Source organism: Heptranchias perlo, chromosome 13, assembly GCF_035084215.1.
Source record: "Heptranchias perlo isolate sHepPer1 chromosome 13, sHepPer1.hap1, whole genome shotgun sequence".
Taxonomy (NCBI): domain Eukaryota; kingdom Metazoa; phylum Chordata; class Chondrichthyes; order Hexanchiformes; family Hexanchidae; genus Heptranchias; species Heptranchias perlo.
The window spans coordinates 10,072,497-10,090,485 of NC_090337.1; the positions used below are offsets into that span (position 1 = coordinate 10,072,497).

General features: G+C 45.2%; 1 long non-coding RNA gene across 3 annotated transcripts in view; it reads right to left on the minus strand.

Annotated features, from left to right (window-relative positions):
* Nucleotides 1-2,124: 2,124 nt before the first annotated feature.
* The window catches only part of LOC137331000 (uncharacterized), a 54,962-nt gene continuing 39,097 nt past the window's right edge, over nt 2,125-17,989 (minus strand). Inside the window, exons 4-5 of one of the 3 annotated variants that reach the window (XR_010965346.1) lie at nt 11,566-11,595; nt 2,125-3,295 (exon numbers count right to left, since the gene is read on the minus strand). This is a non-coding gene — a long non-coding RNA (uncharacterized lncRNA). Of the gene's footprint in view, nt 3,296-8,913; nt 9,582-11,565; nt 11,596-17,989 lie in introns of those variants that run through there. The other 2 variants (XR_010965347.1, XR_010965348.1) reach the window with 2 other exon arrangements.

Here is a 17,989-nt window from a genome sequence, read left to right on the forward strand (position 1 = left end):
ACCCCATCTATTGATACCTGGAGTGAGGCATCATTAACCTGGGAGCAGCCTTCCCCCTGAGCTGCTCCATGCTGTAATTTTTTCTATTTGTTGCAGCATCTGTCAGTGGAGGACTGCCCCTTTAAATAGAGCGCCTCCAGCTGACAGATCTTACTGCGCATGCGCAGCCCGCCCGACGTGCAAATCAGCAGTGGGGAACCCAGAAGACAAGGTAAGTGCATCCAATTGGGCTGCGATCGCGCGGGTGGCTGACTAATTTCACCAGGCACGTTACCCACGCGCCCAATAGCCCCCCCGCCGCGAACCCGCAGCCCTGGTAACATTGAGCCCTATGCCCCCTAGTTCTAGACTCTCCAGCCAGGGGAATCATCCTCTCAGCATCTACCCTGTCAAGCCCTCTTAGAATCTTATATGTTTCAATGAAATCACCTCTCATTCTTCTAAACTCCAGAGAGTATAGGCCCATTCTACTCAATCTCTCTTCATAGGACAACCCTCTTATCCCAGGAATCAATCTAGTGAACCTTTGTTGCACTGTCTCTAAGGCAAGCATATCCTTCCTTAGGTAAGGAGACCAAAACTGTACACAGTACTCCAGGTGTGGTTTGACCAAAGCCCTGTACAATTGCAGCAAGACTTCCTTACTCTTGTATTCCAATCCCCTTGCAATAAAGGCCAACTTACCATTTGCCTTCCTAATTGCTTGCTGTACCTGCATGCTAACTTTCTGTGTTTTGTGTACAAGGACACCCAAATCCCTCTGAACATCAACATTTAATAGTTACCATTTGAAAAATATTCTGTTTTTCTATTTTTCCTACAAAAGTGAATAACCTCACAATTCCCCATAATATACTGAATCTGCCACCTTTTTGCCCACTCACTTAATCCGTCTATATCCCTTTGCAGACTCTTTGTGTCCTCCTCACAGCATAGTTTTCCACCTTGGAGACATTACACTCGGTCCCTTCATCTAAGTCATTAATATAGATTGTAAATAGCTGAGGCCCAAGCACTGATCCTTGCGGCACTCCACTAGTTACAGCCTGCCAACCTGAAAATGACCCGTTTATCCCTACTCTCTGTTTTCTGTCCATTAACTTTTTTTTTATTCGTTCATGGGATGTGGGCATCGCTGGCGAGGCCAGCATTTATTGCCCATCCCTAATTGCCCTTAATATATTAACCCCAACCCCATGCGCCTTTATCTTGTGTAACAACTTCTTGTGTGGCACTTTATCAAATGCCTTTTGAAAATCCAAATATACTACATCCACTGGTTCCCCTTTATCTACCCTGCTAGTTACACCCTCAAAAAACTCTATTAGATTTATCAAACACGATTCTCCTTTCATAAAACTCTGCCTTATTGTATTAGGATTTTCTAAATGCCCTGTTACTACGTCCTTAATAACAGATTCTAGCATTTTCCCTATGACTGATGTCAGGCTAACTGGCCTATAGATCCCTGTTTTCTCTCTCCCTCCTTTCTTGAATAGCGGGGGTTACATTTGCTACCTTCCAATCCCCGGGGACTGTTCTAGAATCGAGGGAATTCTGGAATATCAAAACCAATGCCATGCGCCATTATCTCCGCAGCCACCTCTTTTAAAACCTTAGGATGTAGGCCATCAGGTCCAGGGAATTTGTCGGCTTTTAGTCCAATTAATTTTTCTAATACTTCTTCTTCACTAATCTAAATTGTTTTAAGTTCCTCCCTATCATTAGACCCTTAGTTCTCCACTATTTCCGATATGTTTTTTGTGTCTTCTACTGTGAAGGCAGATATAAAATATTTGTTTAACATCTCTGCCATTTCCTTACTCCCCATTATAATTTCTCCTGTCTTTGCCTCTAAGGGACCCACATTTACTTTCAATACTCTACCTTTTTATATACTTGTAGAAGCTCTTACAATTTTAGAAGTCCCGGGGACAACTGATCTGCGTGAAAGCAGAGGCATGTCTTAATCAGTCTGCGACATGGAGGGGGGGTTGAGGGGATGTACATCTGTGAGACACAGGAAAGACTAAAGCCATCAATTTAACAATCTGCAAGTTATTAAGTTTAACTTGCAATCAATGTTTTTGGCATATATGATAGAGTGAAAATAATTCAGGGTTTAATTGAAGACAGCAGCTAGGAATTGAGCAACTGTATATCTGGCCGACGTTCAGCCGTCCCTATACAACAGTGATATATTATCAGTGGAGACACAACGGGGGTCATTTTAACTTTGCTTCTTTCTCTGCTTTGTCACATTAAGAACCTGACCCCAAATTAACATTCTCTGTCCTGCATAGGTCATTCCAACACACCGATCAATGTTCACCGTATGACCAATAAGCAAACAATCAAGCTTAGCATGACAGCTGCTGGAAAACATTATACAGGGGCCGGGGCTGAGACTACATGTTGTTATATCCAGGGTTTGGTGCCCAGCATGATTGGGGGCAGAGAGATAGTATTTCTAACTAGAGCTGGAATGACTATTCAGTGGGGTATGGCTTGCATCCATGATATTGTCAGATGGATGGACTGCAACAACCCGGCAAGGTTATTTTGACAGCGCCTCCCTCCCCTGTGGCCTTTACCACCAAGAAAGACAAGGGCAGCAAAAGGAAACTCTGCTTATCTGGACTTTTTAGAAATTTGATTTAAAGATTCTTAAGTGCGGTGAGCAATTTCCACTTATGTCAGATACCCTTTCCACTTTATAAAAATTCATTCACGGAATATGGGCAAGCCCAGCATTTATTGCCCATCGCTGGCTTCCCCTTGAGAAGGTGGTGGTGGGCCTTCTTCTTGAACCGCTGCAGTCCATGTGGTGAAGGTTCTCCCACAGTGCTGTTAGGGCGGATTTTGACCCAGCGACGATGAAGGAACGGCTGATATATGTCCAACTTAGGATGGTGTGTGACCTGGAGGGGAACTTGGAGGCGATGTTGTTCCCCATGTACCCGCTGCCCTTGTCCTTCTAGGCGTTGGAGGTCGCAGGTTTTGGAGGTGCTGCCGAAGAAGTCTTGGTGAGTTGCTGCAGTGCATCCTGTGGATGGTACACACTGCAGCCATGGTGCACTGATAGTGGAGGGAGTGAATGTTTAGGGTGGTGGATGGGCTGCTGATCAAGTGGACTGCTTTGTCCTGGATGGTGTCGAACTTCTTGAGTGTAGTTGGAGCTGCACACATCCAAGTGGAGAGTATTCCATCACACTCCTGACTTGTGCCTTGTAAGTGGTGGCGATGTTTTTTTCCTTTGAATCAGATATTCTTTCCACTTGTGTCAGCTACCTGACTGAACAAAGAAAAGCAAATCAGTTTTTATTTATTTTTATTCCTTCTACGCCGCACACAAACTTTAACTAAAAGTTTAGATCCACTGCTTTTGCCTCTCCAGCTCTTAATGACCAGGGTTCCATTGAATCCATCCTTTCAGCCAGCGAATGATTTGTGATTCAGATGGAACCTAAAAAAGAAAGAAAATTCGACACATGGGGTGGAGAGAAGAGATTAATCACTGAGTCGTAACAAGGCTGGTCATAGATGCCTCAGGAATTTGCCACGATGAAGGAACGGCTGATATATGTCCAACTTAGGATGGTGTGTGACCTGGAGGGGAACTTGGAGGTGATGTTGTTCCCCATGTACCCGCTGCCTTTGTCCTTCTAGGCGTTGAAGGTCGCAGGTTTTGGAGGTGCTGCCAAAGAAGTCTTGGCAATGTCCCATTCACGCTTTCCCTGTATATAGTCCTGTCATCTTCTATTTGGTCATCTACTTGGGATTATCTTGATGTGGAGATGCCGGTGATGGACTGGGGTTGACAATTGTAAACAATTTTACAACACCAAGTTATAGTCCAGCAATTTTATTTTAAATTCACAAGCTTTCGGAGGCTTCCTCCTTCCTCAGGTGTTCCAACATCGTTCACCTGACGAAGGAGGAAGCCTCCGAAAGCTTGTGAATTTAAAATAAAATTGCTGGACTATAACTTGGTGTTGTAAAATTGTTTACAATTGGGATTATCTTAGTTGAGACCCATTACTGTCCAAAGGTGCCCATCTTCGGCCGTATAGCACACGAGCTGTGCCTATCATGATTGGCCTTCTTTAACATGTTCTGTTACTGTACACTGGTGGCTTCTTCTCATTGTTTCAACACTGGTTATTTTGCCCTTTCTGCAATGCCCATCTGACCTCTCGTCTATGCCTTTGCCAAAGTCCAGCTCCCGGCGCTGTACACACCAACACATGCACCAGCCTCAAACATTGACATTTTACAATGGAGGGACTGGTGATTTTTAAAAAATTTGTTCATGGGATGTGGGCGTCGCTGGCGAGGCCGGCATTTATTGCCCATCCCCAATTGCCCTTGAGAAGGTGGTGGTGAGCTGCCTTCTTGAACCACTGCAGTCCGTGTGGTGAAGGTTCTCCCACAGTGCTGTTAGGAAGGGAGTTCCAGGATTTTGACCCAGCGACGATGAAGGAACGGCGATATATTTCCAAGTCGGGATGGTGTGTGACTTGGAGGGGAACGTGCAGGTGGTGTTGTTCCCATGTGCCTGCTGCTCTTGACCTTCCAGGTGGTAGAGGTCGCGGGTTTGTGGGTGGATGGTACACACTGCAGCCACAGTGCACCGGTGGTGAAGGGAGTGAATGTTTAGGGTGGTGGATGGGGTGCCAATCAAGCGGGCTGCTTTGTCCTGGATGGTGTCGAGCTTCTTGAGTGTTGTTGGAGCTGCACTCACCCAGGCAAGTGGAGAGTATTCCATCACACTCCTGACTTGTGCCTTGTAGATGGTGGAAAGGCTTTGGGGAGTCAGGAGGTGAGTCACTCGCCGCAGAATACCCAGCCTCTGACCTGCTCTTAGAGTCATAGAGTCATAGAGTTATACGGCACGGATAGAGGCCCTTCGGCCCATCGTGTCCGCGCCGGCCATCAAGCCCTGTCTACTCTAATCCCATATTCCAGCATTTGGTCCGTAGCCTTGTATGCTATGGCATTTCAAGTGCTCATCCAAATGCTTCTTGAATGTTGTGAGGGTTCCTGCCTCCACAACCCTTTCAGGCAGTGAGTTCCAGACTCCAACCACCCTCTGGGTGAAAAAGTTCTTTCTCAAATCCCCTCTAAACCTCCCGCCTTTTACCTTGAATCTATGTCCCCTTGTTATAGAACCCTCAACGAAGGGAAAAAGCTCCTTAGTATCCATCCTATCTGTGCCCCTCATAATTTTGTACACCTCAATCATGTCCCCCCTCAGCCTCCTCTGCTCCAAGGAAAACAAACCCAATCTTCCCAGTCTCTCTTCATAGCTGAAGCGCTCCAGCCCTGGTAACATCCTGGTGAATCTCCTCTGCACCCTCTCCAAAGCGATCACATCCTTCCTGTAGTGTGGCGACCAGAACTGCACACAGTACTCTAGCTGTGGCCTAACCAGTGTTTTATACAGCTCCATCATAACTTCCTTGCTCTTATATTCTATGCCTCGGCCAATAAAGGCAAGTATCCCATATGCCTTCTTTACCACCTTATCCACCTGTTCCGCCGCCTTCAGGGATCTGTGAGCTTGCACACCAAGATCCCTCTGGCCCTCTGTCTTGCCTAGGGTCCTCCCATTCATTGTGTATTCCCTTGCCTTGTTAGTCCCTCCAAAGTGCATCACCTCGCACTTTTCCGGGTTAAATTCCATTTGCCACTGTTCCGCCCATCTGACCAACCCATCTATATCGTCCTGCAGACTGAGGCTATCCTCCTCGCTATTTACCACCCTACCAATTTTTGTATCATCAGCGAACTTACTGATCATACCTTTTACATTCATATCCAAGTCATTAATGTAGACCACAAACAGCAAGGGACCCAGCACCGATCCCTGTGGTACCCCACTGGCCACAGGCTTCCAGTCACAAAAACAACCTTCGACCATCACCCTCTGCCTTCTGCCACTAAGCCAGTTTTGTATCCAAAGTGCCAAGGCACCCTGGATTCCATGGGCTCGTACCTTCTTGACCAGTCTCCTGTGGGGGACTTTATCGAAGGCCTTACTGAAATCCATGTATACCACATCCACTGCGTTACCCTCATCCACACGCCTAGTCACCCCCTCAAAAAATTCAATCAAATTAGTCAGACATGATCTTCCCTTGACAAAGCCATGTTGACTATCCCTGATTAATCCTTGCTTCTCCAAATGGAGACTAATTTTGTCCTTCAGAATTTTTTCCAATAATTTTCCTACCACTGATGTTAGGCTCACTGGCCTGTAGTTCCCCGGTTTTTCCCTACTCCCCTTCTTGAATAATGGTACTACATTAGCGGTTCTCCAGTCCTCTGGCACATCCCCTGTGGCCAGAGAGGTTCTGAATATATGTGCTAGAGCCCCCGCAATCTCCTCCTTTGCCTCACACAGTAGCCTGGGATACATTTCGTCCGGGCCTGGGGATTTATCCATTTTTAGGCCTGCTAAAACCGCCAATACCTCCTCCCGCTCGATGTTAATATGTTCGAGTATATCACAGTCCCCCTGCCGTATTTCTATGTCTACATCGTCCTTCTCCATAGTGAAAACAGATGCAAAAAATTCATTTAGAACCCCTCCTACATCTGCCGGCTCCACACACAGATTGCCATTTTTGTCCCTAATGGGCCCTATTTTTTCCCTAGTCATCCTCTTACCCTTAATATACTTATAAAACATCTTAGGATTTTCCTTTATTTTGCTCGCCAGTGTTATTTCATGGCCCCTCCTTGATCTCCTAATTTCTTTTTTAAGTATCCCCCTGCACTTTTTGTACTCCTCTAGGGCTTCCTCCGTCTTTAGCCTTTTGTATCTGCCAAAAGCCCTCCTTTTTTTCCTAATCCATTCTCGTATATCCCCTGACATCCAAGGTTCCCTGGAGTTCTTGGAACCACCCTTGACCTTTACGGGAACATGTTGCCATTGTATGGTCTCAATCTCCCTTCTGAAAGACTCCCATTGCTCCGATGCGGATTTTCCTACAAGCAGCTGATCCCAGTCCATTTTGGCCAGATCCTGCCTTATCCTATTAAAATCGGCCTTCCCCCAATTTAGAACCTTTATTTCCGGCCCCTCCCTATCCTTTTCCATGACCACCTTAAATCTCACCGAATTATGGTCACTGTCACCAAAGTGCTCACCTACTAGCACTTCTTCCACTTGGCCGGCCACATTCCCTAGAGTTAGGTCCAGTACCGCCCCCTCTCTTGTAGGACTTTCTACATGCTGGCTCAAAAAGCTCTCCTGGATGCACGTTAAGAATTTTGTACCCTCTAAGCCTTTTACACTCTGAGTATCCCAGTTAATATTGGGGAAGTTGAAATCCCCCACTATTATTACCCTATTATTTGCACAATTTTCTGAGATTTGCCTACATATCTGTTCCTCTATCTCCCCCTGACTGTTTGGGGGCCTATAGTACACTCCCATCAAAGTGCTTGCCCCCTTTTTGTTTTTAAGCTCCACCCATATGGCCTCATTAGAGGAACCTGCTAATATATCATCCCTCTCTATGGCAGTAATTGATTCTTTAATTAATATTGCGACCCCCCCTCCTCTTATACCTCCCCCTCTGTCTCGCCTGAAGATTCTGTACCCCGGAATATTGAGCTGCCAGTCTTGCCCCTCCCTCAACCATGTCTCTGTGACAGCAACAATATCATACTCCCATGTGTTTATCAACACCTTCAGTTCATCCACCTTATTCGCAAGACTCCTTGCATTAAAATAGATGCCATCCAGCCTTGCCCTCACATATTTGCCCTGTCTTCCAAGCTGACTTGTTTTTTTCTCTATATTTGGCTGCACATCACCCCCTATTGTAGCTCCACTCTGTATCCCATCCCCCTGCCAAGTTAGTTTAAACCCCCCCAAACAGTGCTAGCAAACCTTGTAGCCACAGTATTTATATGGCTGGTCCAGTTAAGTTTCTGGTCAATGCTGACCCCCAGGATGTTAATGGTGAGGGATTCGGCGATGGTAATGCCGTTGAATGTCAAGGGGAGGTGGTTAGACCCTCTCTTTTTGGAGATGGTCATTGCCTGGCACTTGTCTGGCGTGAATGTTACTTGCCACTTATGAGCCCAAGCCTGGATGTTGTCCAGGTCTTGCTGCATGTGGGCTCGGACTGCTTCATTATCTGAGGGGTTGCGAATGGAACTGAACACTGTGCAATCATCAGCGAACATCCCCATTTCTGACCTTATGATGGAGGGAAGGTCATTGATGAAGCAGCTTGAGATGGTTGGGCCAAGGACACTGCCCTGAGGAACTCCTGCAGCAATGCCATGGGGCTGAGATGATTGGGCTCCAACAACCACTACCATCTTCCTTTGTGCTCGGTATGACTCCAGCCACTGGAGAGTTTTCCCCCTGATTCCCATTGACTTCAATTTTACTAGGGTACTGAAGTAAATAGTAAGTCGGTTGTGAATTGAACTGTTTACCTGATAACATTAAGGAAACAAAATGTAAGCAATCAAACTACAAAATGGGATTTGATGGCATTATTTAAATATTTCGTTAACATTCCCGGATAGCCTTACCGTGAAGCCAATGTGCAATTACTTGATGGGATCGGGGGCAATTCTGGTTTTACACCCCTCGTGATTTTACTCTCCATTGAAGTCAACGGAAGGTAATATTGGACGGGGTGTAAAGCCAGCATTCAACAACAGCTTACGTTCATATAGCGTCTTTAATATTGTAAAACATCCCAAATCATTCCACCCGATCCTGTGGGATTCCTGCCCGGCGAGTTATGTTAAAATTACCCCGCCCGGAGTCAGAGAAGGAGGTCGTGATTCAAGATTGAAAGGAGCTTCCTGGCCTATCAGAACACTGAGTGGCATTGTCTACATGTTGCTTTTTATTTTTAAAATTTTATTTTTTGCTCAGCAAATAATAGAAATCAAAAGAATTTTTTTCTCAAATGGGCTCGCAGGCGGTTTATGAAAGTCAAACGAAGATTGTTTGGTCAGTTGCATTTCAAGTCCACAAATTGCCTCCAAAAGGAATAAAATCGCAACACTTGACAGACGAAGCCTCCCGGGACTGTAGTATCTGAATTGCAGAATGATGTAACGTTTTCTTTCTTGCTCGATGCTTTGTGGTGAAATTGCCAACAGCAGGGTTTTCAGAAGTTCTGTCAAACCGCAGCGTGCTAGTGATTTGAAAATCCTGTTGGGCATTTGTCCAATTATCCAGCACATCCGTTGCCATCTGGATCCTTGACGATTTGGATGACACAATAAAGTCACTTATGCAGAATCTAAACTGTCGCTGGTAAATGAAGGCTCTGTTCTGGCTGTTTAATATTCCACTGACGAAACAATACTTTATGTAGCTCAATGCGTCAGTTTATTCATGAGGGGAGAACGCAGGAGTTTTGTGAGTTCTTGTACTCTGAGGGCTGTGGGAATATTTGCAATCCAGAGTTGACAAAAATGCAGCAAATACTTTCCACCTCCCCAATAGCAGACAGGTAAATGGACCAGAGCCGTACAAAGCAAAGTGGTGTTCAGTTCAATCCATGGTTTGTGCTGTGATGGCTGATCTCAGCCGGTCTCTAGGCTCGAGAAAGGGGGGAAGAAATATCAGCCAAGGTTCCCACTCCTGCTTGTTACCCAGCAACCCTTGCTGGAAAGTGTGAGCGCGTGTTGGTGTCGCGGGAGGACAAGATCGAGCTCAACAGCGATGGTCTCCATAGTTGAACAGCCGACTTCTGACAGTCACGCGCAAGGCTCATACATGAGGAATGGGCCCTTGAGCGAGGTGCTGGATGGCTGGCAATGTCCATAGAACTGAACTCTGGCACGAAGCAGGAGAGGAGGGGCAATACTGAGCCAGGAGAAAGTTATGGTGGTGTAGTGGTTATAGCAACCACCAATGGTTGTGAGTTCAAACCCCACAGCGGGAAGATGTGAAATTGAATTCAGTGACTCTGGTAATTTATGGGCTAGTATCAGAAAAATAACCATGAAAGGTTTGCCGTTAAAACCTCAACTGGTTCACTATCTCCTTCGGGGGAGGAAGCCTGCCAGTCCTACCTGGTCTGGTCCACACGTGACTCCAGTCCCACATTATGTGGTTGATTCACAATGCCCCCTGAAGTGGCCTAGCGAGCCATCCAGTTGTAAACAATCATTACAAAGTTCAAAAATAAGGAAAAAGTTGGACAGACCCATCGGCAGTGACCCAGGCATCTGACAAGACTTAAGCAATCACGGCCCAGTCAATCCTGCAAAGTCCTCCTCGCTAACTGGTACCCAAGTGCCTGTTGATTAGTGTTCCATTTACTGAATGATTTCATCTATATTTTCATTGGTACCTGTTGCTGTAGATGCTTCAAATTTTGCATTGCAAGACGTTCATTTACAACAAGAGCAACAACTTGCATTTATATAGCGCCTTTAACGTAGTAAAAAAATAAAACAGAATCTCAGGCAGTCTGGCTTTTGGAAACAGGACACGGCACAGCCGGGCAGCAAAAGGTTGCGAGAAAGAAAAAAAAAGAAATACTTACATGGAGTTACATCGAAACTACAGCACAGAAACAGGCCATTCGGCCCAACTGGTCTATGCCAGTGTTTATGCTCCACACGAGCCTCCTCCCTCCCTACATCATCTCACCCTATCAACATACCCGTCTATTCCTTTTTCCCTCATGTGTTTATCTAGTTTCCCCTTAAATGTATCTATGCTATTCGCCTCAACTACTCCTTGTGGTAGCGAGTTTCACATTCTTACCACTCTCTGGGTAAAGAAGTTTCTCTTGAATTCCCGATTGGATTTATTAGCAACTACTGTATATTTATGACCTCTAGTTTTGGACTCACCCACAAATGAAAACATTTACTCTACATCTACCCTATCAAACCCTTTCATTATCTTAAAGACCTCAATCAGGTCAGCCCTCAGCCTTCTCTTGTATTCTGTATTCTTGTGTTTCTATATTGCCTTTAAGACCTCATGATGCTTTATAGGCAACAAAGGACTTTTGAAGTATAGTCACTGTTGTAAAGTAGGAAAACTGGCAATCAATTTGCAAGGTCCCACAAACAGCAATGTGATAATGACAAGATTATCTGCTTTTTGGGTGTTTTTTAGGAACATAGGAATATAGGAACAGGAGTAGGCCATTCAGCCCTGCGAGCCTGCTCCGCTTTTTGAGGGATAAATATCGGCCAGGACACCGATATAAATATTTCCTGGGCGAGAGTGGGGGAGGGAGAGATTGATAGCTCGTTGCAATCTTTTTGTTCATCAGCTTCAGTAGCTTTTCTTCTGAAACATTGGTGGTTGTCCCCAGCTAATAAGTCAGGAAAGCAAATACCACAAGATTTTATTACGAGTGAGATTTAAGATGTGCGAAGGTTTTATTGCTGCACTCTTCCCACGTCAATTAAAACAAAAGAAATCTATTAAGAATAAAACATTATTTACAGCGTGTTAGTGATTCACAAACTTAAATGAAAGAAAAACTAGGACAATGATTGTCTTCTGTTATTACCAATCAGGCTGTGATCGCGCAGAAAGTGTCAGTAACCTACCTGGGGACTCTTCTGTTCTCCGATGAGCATCTAAGAGAGATGAGACACCCTTTGTAATTATTTGATCAGTGCATGGTTTTGGCTTCAGTACTTTGACTTTTAAAAATATATAGCAAGCTCCCTTGATGGCTTGATGAGCACAAGGTGTGGTATCAAGCCATGTAGGTCCCAGAATTGTTTGATAAACTATAATTGGCCCCAGTGCCCCTGGGCTAAGGGAGGGGAAAAATATCAGTCAGAATTCCCGCTCCCGATCACTATTCAGCGACTCAAACTGCACTTATGGATGTCTGGCGCTGACAGGATTGGGCTCAAATCTCTGCCCTCCATTTTCAAATAGCCCGCTGGCATTCACCACCTGAGCTCACATGTTAAAAGTGCTATATAATTGCAAGTTGGTGTTGTCGTGCCTTTGGCAGGGACTGCCCTAAGCCTGGTGCTCCTGCCCCTGGACCTAATGTTGCAGCAGCAGCCAGTACGCCCAGTGAGGTCGGGCGCACCAAGCCCAAGCATGCACATGGACACCGTCGGGGAGGTCGAGGCCAGGCTGGCACCCTGGACCTCCAGAAATTTGAGAATTAAAAATAAATGCTTGAACCTCACCCCACCATCTTTGCTTGGTGACCAATTGGAGCAGTGCCAGAGTCGGGGGGGTGGGGGGGAGGGCATGAGGCAGGTGCTGGGGGGGGGGGGGGCGGGGGCGAGGAAGCGGGTTACCAGAGATGTGCCACTTGCACCCAGCTCTGCCCCTCGATAACGAGCTGCCCTCCCATTGACCCCCGCAGGGTCAATGCTGGAGATCGCCATGGGCACAAATCACGTATAATCGCGGTTGGGTGGGGGGGTTTGCAGGGGAAGGGGATTGCTGCCCGAGCAAATCCGAGGCCAAAATTCCCTGAGCAATAGCCATTAGCGTCTAACGGACCTCAATGCACAACTACTGTGACAATTAGGCTTTGTGACCCCTTTACATGTGGTACACAAGCTCTTACTTCAATCCTAAACAGCTGAACTGCGCGACTGCCAAAGGGAGCAGCAGCTCCCAAGGATTTAGTGATAAATATAAACAGTGTTTGGTACACATTGTAAGAGACTAGAAATGGCTGTCAGAGGCACAGGAGAGTAATTGAATCAAGGTGCAGTTGTAAATGGGGCAAGTATGGTTCAAGTGGGGTTTAATATAACCAGTTTTCCTGTCTGTTCAATTCTTGCCTTATATCGCACCTTCTATGCCTCATCTTTCCATTCATTATTTAAAATTGCTCATTTGGGGCAGGTGCCTTTGTCTCACTGATTTGTGAGCACAAATGGATTTAACAGGCTGTCTCGTTCTTACTACTGAGTTTCTGAGAAAGAAATTTGTGGCTGATTGTTGGAAAACTCTGTGTGTCTGATGTACAATTTGTAATGCTGACCATCTGCTTCTTCCAACAGCTGAATGGTGTCCGTGGTAGGAATCCAGATGGTGCACACACAAGATCAATTTTTGATGAATTTTGTGCCCAGCCTAAGGAATATTACATAGAATTACATAGAATATACAGCACAGAAACAGGCCATTCGGCCCAACAGGTCGATGCCGGTGTTTATGCTCCACAGGAGCCTCCTCCCACTCCTCTTCATTGAACCCTGTCAGCATATCCTTCTATATTGGGTGCTGGGAAACCAAACATTTCAGACAATAAGGACTCCGGAGGCCAGGTCTGGCATGAGTCCGTTCGGAGCAGAGGGCTGATTGTCCTCTTATTGAAGTTGGGCGTGAAGAATGACCTGGGCTTAGCCCACGGAGTAAAATCAGGTGAGGAGAGTCACAAGCCCATGGCGGGCCCTGCCTGAATTTCCATTCCATTAATTTAGATGGATCCTCTATGTGTTGCTCCCAGTCGATCCTATATCCTAAGTGTAAGGAGATGATCTGCCCCTAAATCTCCCTCCACTCTATCCCAACAACGTGGATTAAAGCCCACTACGAGAAGGGTAACCCGTGCCACACTAGTGTGATATTTTTTCATCTCCCATTCCAGCCCGTTTGAGTGACACTGCCCATTTATGCCAATACACTAGCTGAGGCCTAACCAGCGATTTATAAAGCTTTAGCATAACCTCCTTGCTTTTGTACTCTATGCCTCTGTTTACAAAGCCAAGGATCCCATATGCTTTTTTAACATCCTTATCAACTTGTCTTGCCATCTTCAAATATTTGTGTATGTGCTCCCCCAGGTCTCTCTGTTCCTGCAACCCCTTTAAAATTGTACCCTTTGCTTTATATAAGGAAAGACTGGGGAAACTAAGACCGGGAATTTCCCTGGAGCTGGTTGGAATGAGTCTGCCCATTTGTGCTAAATTAGGCCAGTTTTAAAAATGTCTCGCTGGCGTTGAGGGGTTTAGTCTTCTGATCTTGGACCTGAGCCACATTGTTTGAATAAAGTTCAGGGAGGTTTAGAGGCCTATCTTCTCTTATTACACTTGGGCATCAAATCAGTGTGGACTGGATTTGGATCCATGTCACAGGGGTGAAAGGCCAGGGTGCTAATTATTCAGTTTTGCCCACCTCCTCCCCTTTCCCCAAATTATTACAGGACATGTACTGGCCTTTTAAAGGCTGATTAAAATGATTGGACATAGGCCGTGATTTCCTGACACGCTCCCTGAAAAAGCTGCTCCTCGCTGGGAGCGCCTGATCATGAAGTCAGTCCTTTAATTTCCTCCTTCTGTGCTAGAAATTTCTAAGATTCTAAGGATCGTCAGCAGAAGTTCCAATCCGCTATTGTACAGCTGGGGTTGTTCTCCTTAGAGCAGAGAAGGTAAAGGGGAGATTTAATAGAAGTTTTCAAAATCATGAAGGGTTTTGATAGAGTAAATAAGGAGAAACTGTTTCCACTGGCAGGAGGGGTCAGTAACCAGAGGACACAGATTTAAAATAATTGGCAAAAGAACCAGAGGTGAGATGAGGGGAAATTTTTTTTGTGCAGCGAGTTGTTATGATCTGGAATGCATTGCCTGAAAGGGTGGTGGAAGCAGATTCAATAGTAACTTTCAAAAGGGAATTAGATAAATACTTGAAGAAGAAAAAATTGCAGGGCTGTGGGGAAAGAGCAGGGAAGTGGGAATAATTGGATATTTCTTTCAAACAGCCAGCACAGGCGTGATGGGCCAAATGGCCTCTTTCTGTTCGGTACGATTCTATGAATCTATGATTCTGTGCTCCAAAGTATACACAACACAGATTCGCAAATCGTTAAAAGTAGAAACGCAGGTTAACAAAGCCATAGAAAGTGCAAACATAGCACTGGGGTTCATTTCCAGAGGAACAGAATTCAAAAATCATGTAAAACTTATATAGAATCTTGTTTAGACTACATTTAGATTACTGTTCTGGTCTCTGTATTATAAAAAGGCTATAGAAGCACTGGGGAAAGTGCAAAAAAGATTTACAAGGATAATACCTGAACTGAGAGGTTAGAACTAACAGGAAAGACCGAACGGGCTGGGGCTCTTTTCTCTAGGAAAGTGAAGACTGAGAGGTGATCGTCTTCAGAATTATGAAGGGGTTTGATAGGGTAGAAGTAGAGAAGATGTTTCCACTTGTGGGGGGGATCCAAAACTAGAGGCTGTACGTATAAGACAGTCACAAATAAATCCAATAAATAGTTTAGGAGAGACTTCTTTACCCAAACAGAAGCTAGAATGAGGAACTCACTACCACATGGAGTGATTGAGGCAAATAGCATAAATGCATTTAAAGGGAAGCTAGATAAACACATGAGGGAGAAAGGAAAAGAAGGATATGCTGATAGGGTGAGATGAAGTAGGGAGGGAGGAGGCTCGTGCGGAGCATAAACACCGGCACGGACTTGTTGGGCCGAATGGCCTGTTTCTGTGCTGTAAATTCTATGTAATTCTATGCACAATACATAATGCAGCATCTACAAGGCTGATGAATAGTGCTGTGAATTTCAAAGGGAAACAGGGGACCCAAATTTGTGTGACCAGAATAAATTGGCTGGCTTCACTGTGCCAGCATAATTCAATGTTGCTTGCGCTGGTTAGGTTAATATTTCAGGAGCATAATACAGCAAGAGGGCACTTTTAACTCGGGAAAGGGAAGGGTCAAGACCTACACTACATTTCAGTGTACAGTGACTCATCAACGACCCCAGGGCAAATTATTTTCATGTTAAGCAAATTGTTTCTTTTAACAAAAGTTTTTTTTTCTTCAAAGTAAATCGAGACATGCAGATTGAACTAGCCTTTTGCTGCAGGTCTAAATGTGGAGGGTGGGATATTTGGAATGCCAGACCAGCTATTATAAACCTATGTGGATCAGCGAAATGGCACGGATACGACAGCAACAGCCAGCGAGGAACAAGACTATCCGGTGTCAAACCTGCTCACTAATAAACTGACTGCCCCAGTTTGCTTAACATACATGGGATATGGCTACTGCTTGCCTCCATAGAGCCTTATCATGTTAAAGATGGTTAATAGTGTAAATTACCTTTGGCTCAATGGTATTACTCTCACCTCTTGAGTCTATGAAGGTTGTAGGGTTAAGTCCCATTCCCAGAGACTTGAGCCCATAATCCAGGCTGATACTCCCAGTGTGGTACTGAGTGCTGCACTGTCAGAGGTACTGTCTTTCAGATGAGATGTTAAATCAAGGTCCTATCTGCCCTCGCAGGTGGATGCAAAAGATGCTGTGGCACTATTTCAAAGAAGAGCAAGGGAGTTTTCCCTGGTGTCCTGGCCGATATTTAGCTCTCACTAAAAACAGATTATCTGATCATTTATCTTGTTGCTTTTTGTGGGATCTTGCTGTGTGGAAATTGGCTGCTGCGTTTCCTGCGTTACAACAGTGACTACACTTCAAATGTACTTCATTGGCTGTAAAGCGCTTTAGGACATCCTGAGGTTGTGAAAGAAATCTTTGTTTTCTTTTTAATATAGTGAATTATTTTTAAACAGCAGTGACTATTACATAGGAAAACCGTTCCCATGGGTCCCGGTCGCAGCCTCCTGCCGCTAAATCTCTACTCCCGCCCGCCGGCCAGGCAGTCAATCTGGCCAGGTGTCAGTGGGAGACAACGAAGAGTTAATTAAACGAGGGCCTTGCCATTAAGATCGGCAGGGCCTCCGCGTCCCCGGCCTTGCTGGGTTCGTTGCCCACTACCCCTGCCGCCCTCCCATTAATATCGATGCCTACCTTTCAGCCTGTGGAGTGAATGAATTAATTGTCGGTGAGGTTGCCCACGGTCAGTTGATGAATATAAGATTTTTGTTTTGATACAAGATGGTGACTGAGTTGGAAGAGAGACTTCAGAAACTTGCGCTTCATCGCCACCTAGTGCCCAAAGCCCACAACTACATTGTGACGGTTGACACAGCAAAATTGAGTAGGAAATATCAATTCACAATGACAACATTTACAATGGTTGACACAAAAGCGTAACCAAAATATGGTGACAACAGGAAGCAAGGCTTTTAGACAGGAAGTGCACGCCCTAGGTATGATACAGGTTCATAGCTCCTTGAAAGTGGAGTCACAGGTGGATAGGGTGGTGAAGAAGGCATTCGGCATGCTTGGTTTCATTGGTCAGAACATTGAATACAGGAGTTGGGATGTCTTGTTGAAGTTGTACAAGACATTAGTAAGGCCACACTTGGAATACTGTGTACAGTTCTGGTCACCCTATTATAGAAAGGATATTATTAAACTAGAAAGAGTGCAGAAAAGATTTACTAGGATGCTACCGGGACTTGATGGTTTGACTTATAGGGAGAGGTTAGATAGACTGGGACTTTTTTCCCTGGAGAGTAGGAGGTTTCGGGGTGATCTTATAGAAGTCTATAAAATAATGAGGGGCATAGATAAGGTAGATAGTCAAAATCTTTTCCCAAAGGTAGGGGAGTCTATAACGAGGGGGCATAGATTTAAGGTGAGAGGGGAGAGATACAAAAGGGTCCAGAGGGGCAATTTTTTCACTCAAAGGGTGGTGAGTGTCTGGAACGAGCTGCCAGAGGCAGTAGTAGAGGCGGGTACAATTTTGTCTTTTAAAAAGCATTTGGACAGTTACATGGGTAAGATGGGTATAGAGGGATATGGGCCAAGTGCAGGCAATTGGGACTAGCTTAGTGGTATAAACTGGGCGACATGGACATGTTGGGCCGAAGGGCCTGTTTCCATGTTGTAAACTTCTATGATTCTATGATTCTATGATTTAATAATATACAACTATCTCTACACAGTTGTGCAGCTAGCGTGTCTGGTTGGTTAATCGGCATTCCCATGAAATATGCTATTGGTAATCCCTAATTTGCCAGCTGGCACCATCAGTGTAATTTAGGACAAAGTACAGGTACAGGAACAAAGTCAGGTACAGTCTAGCTACATTCCCACCAGGGGGAAAGGTAGGGCAACCAAAGC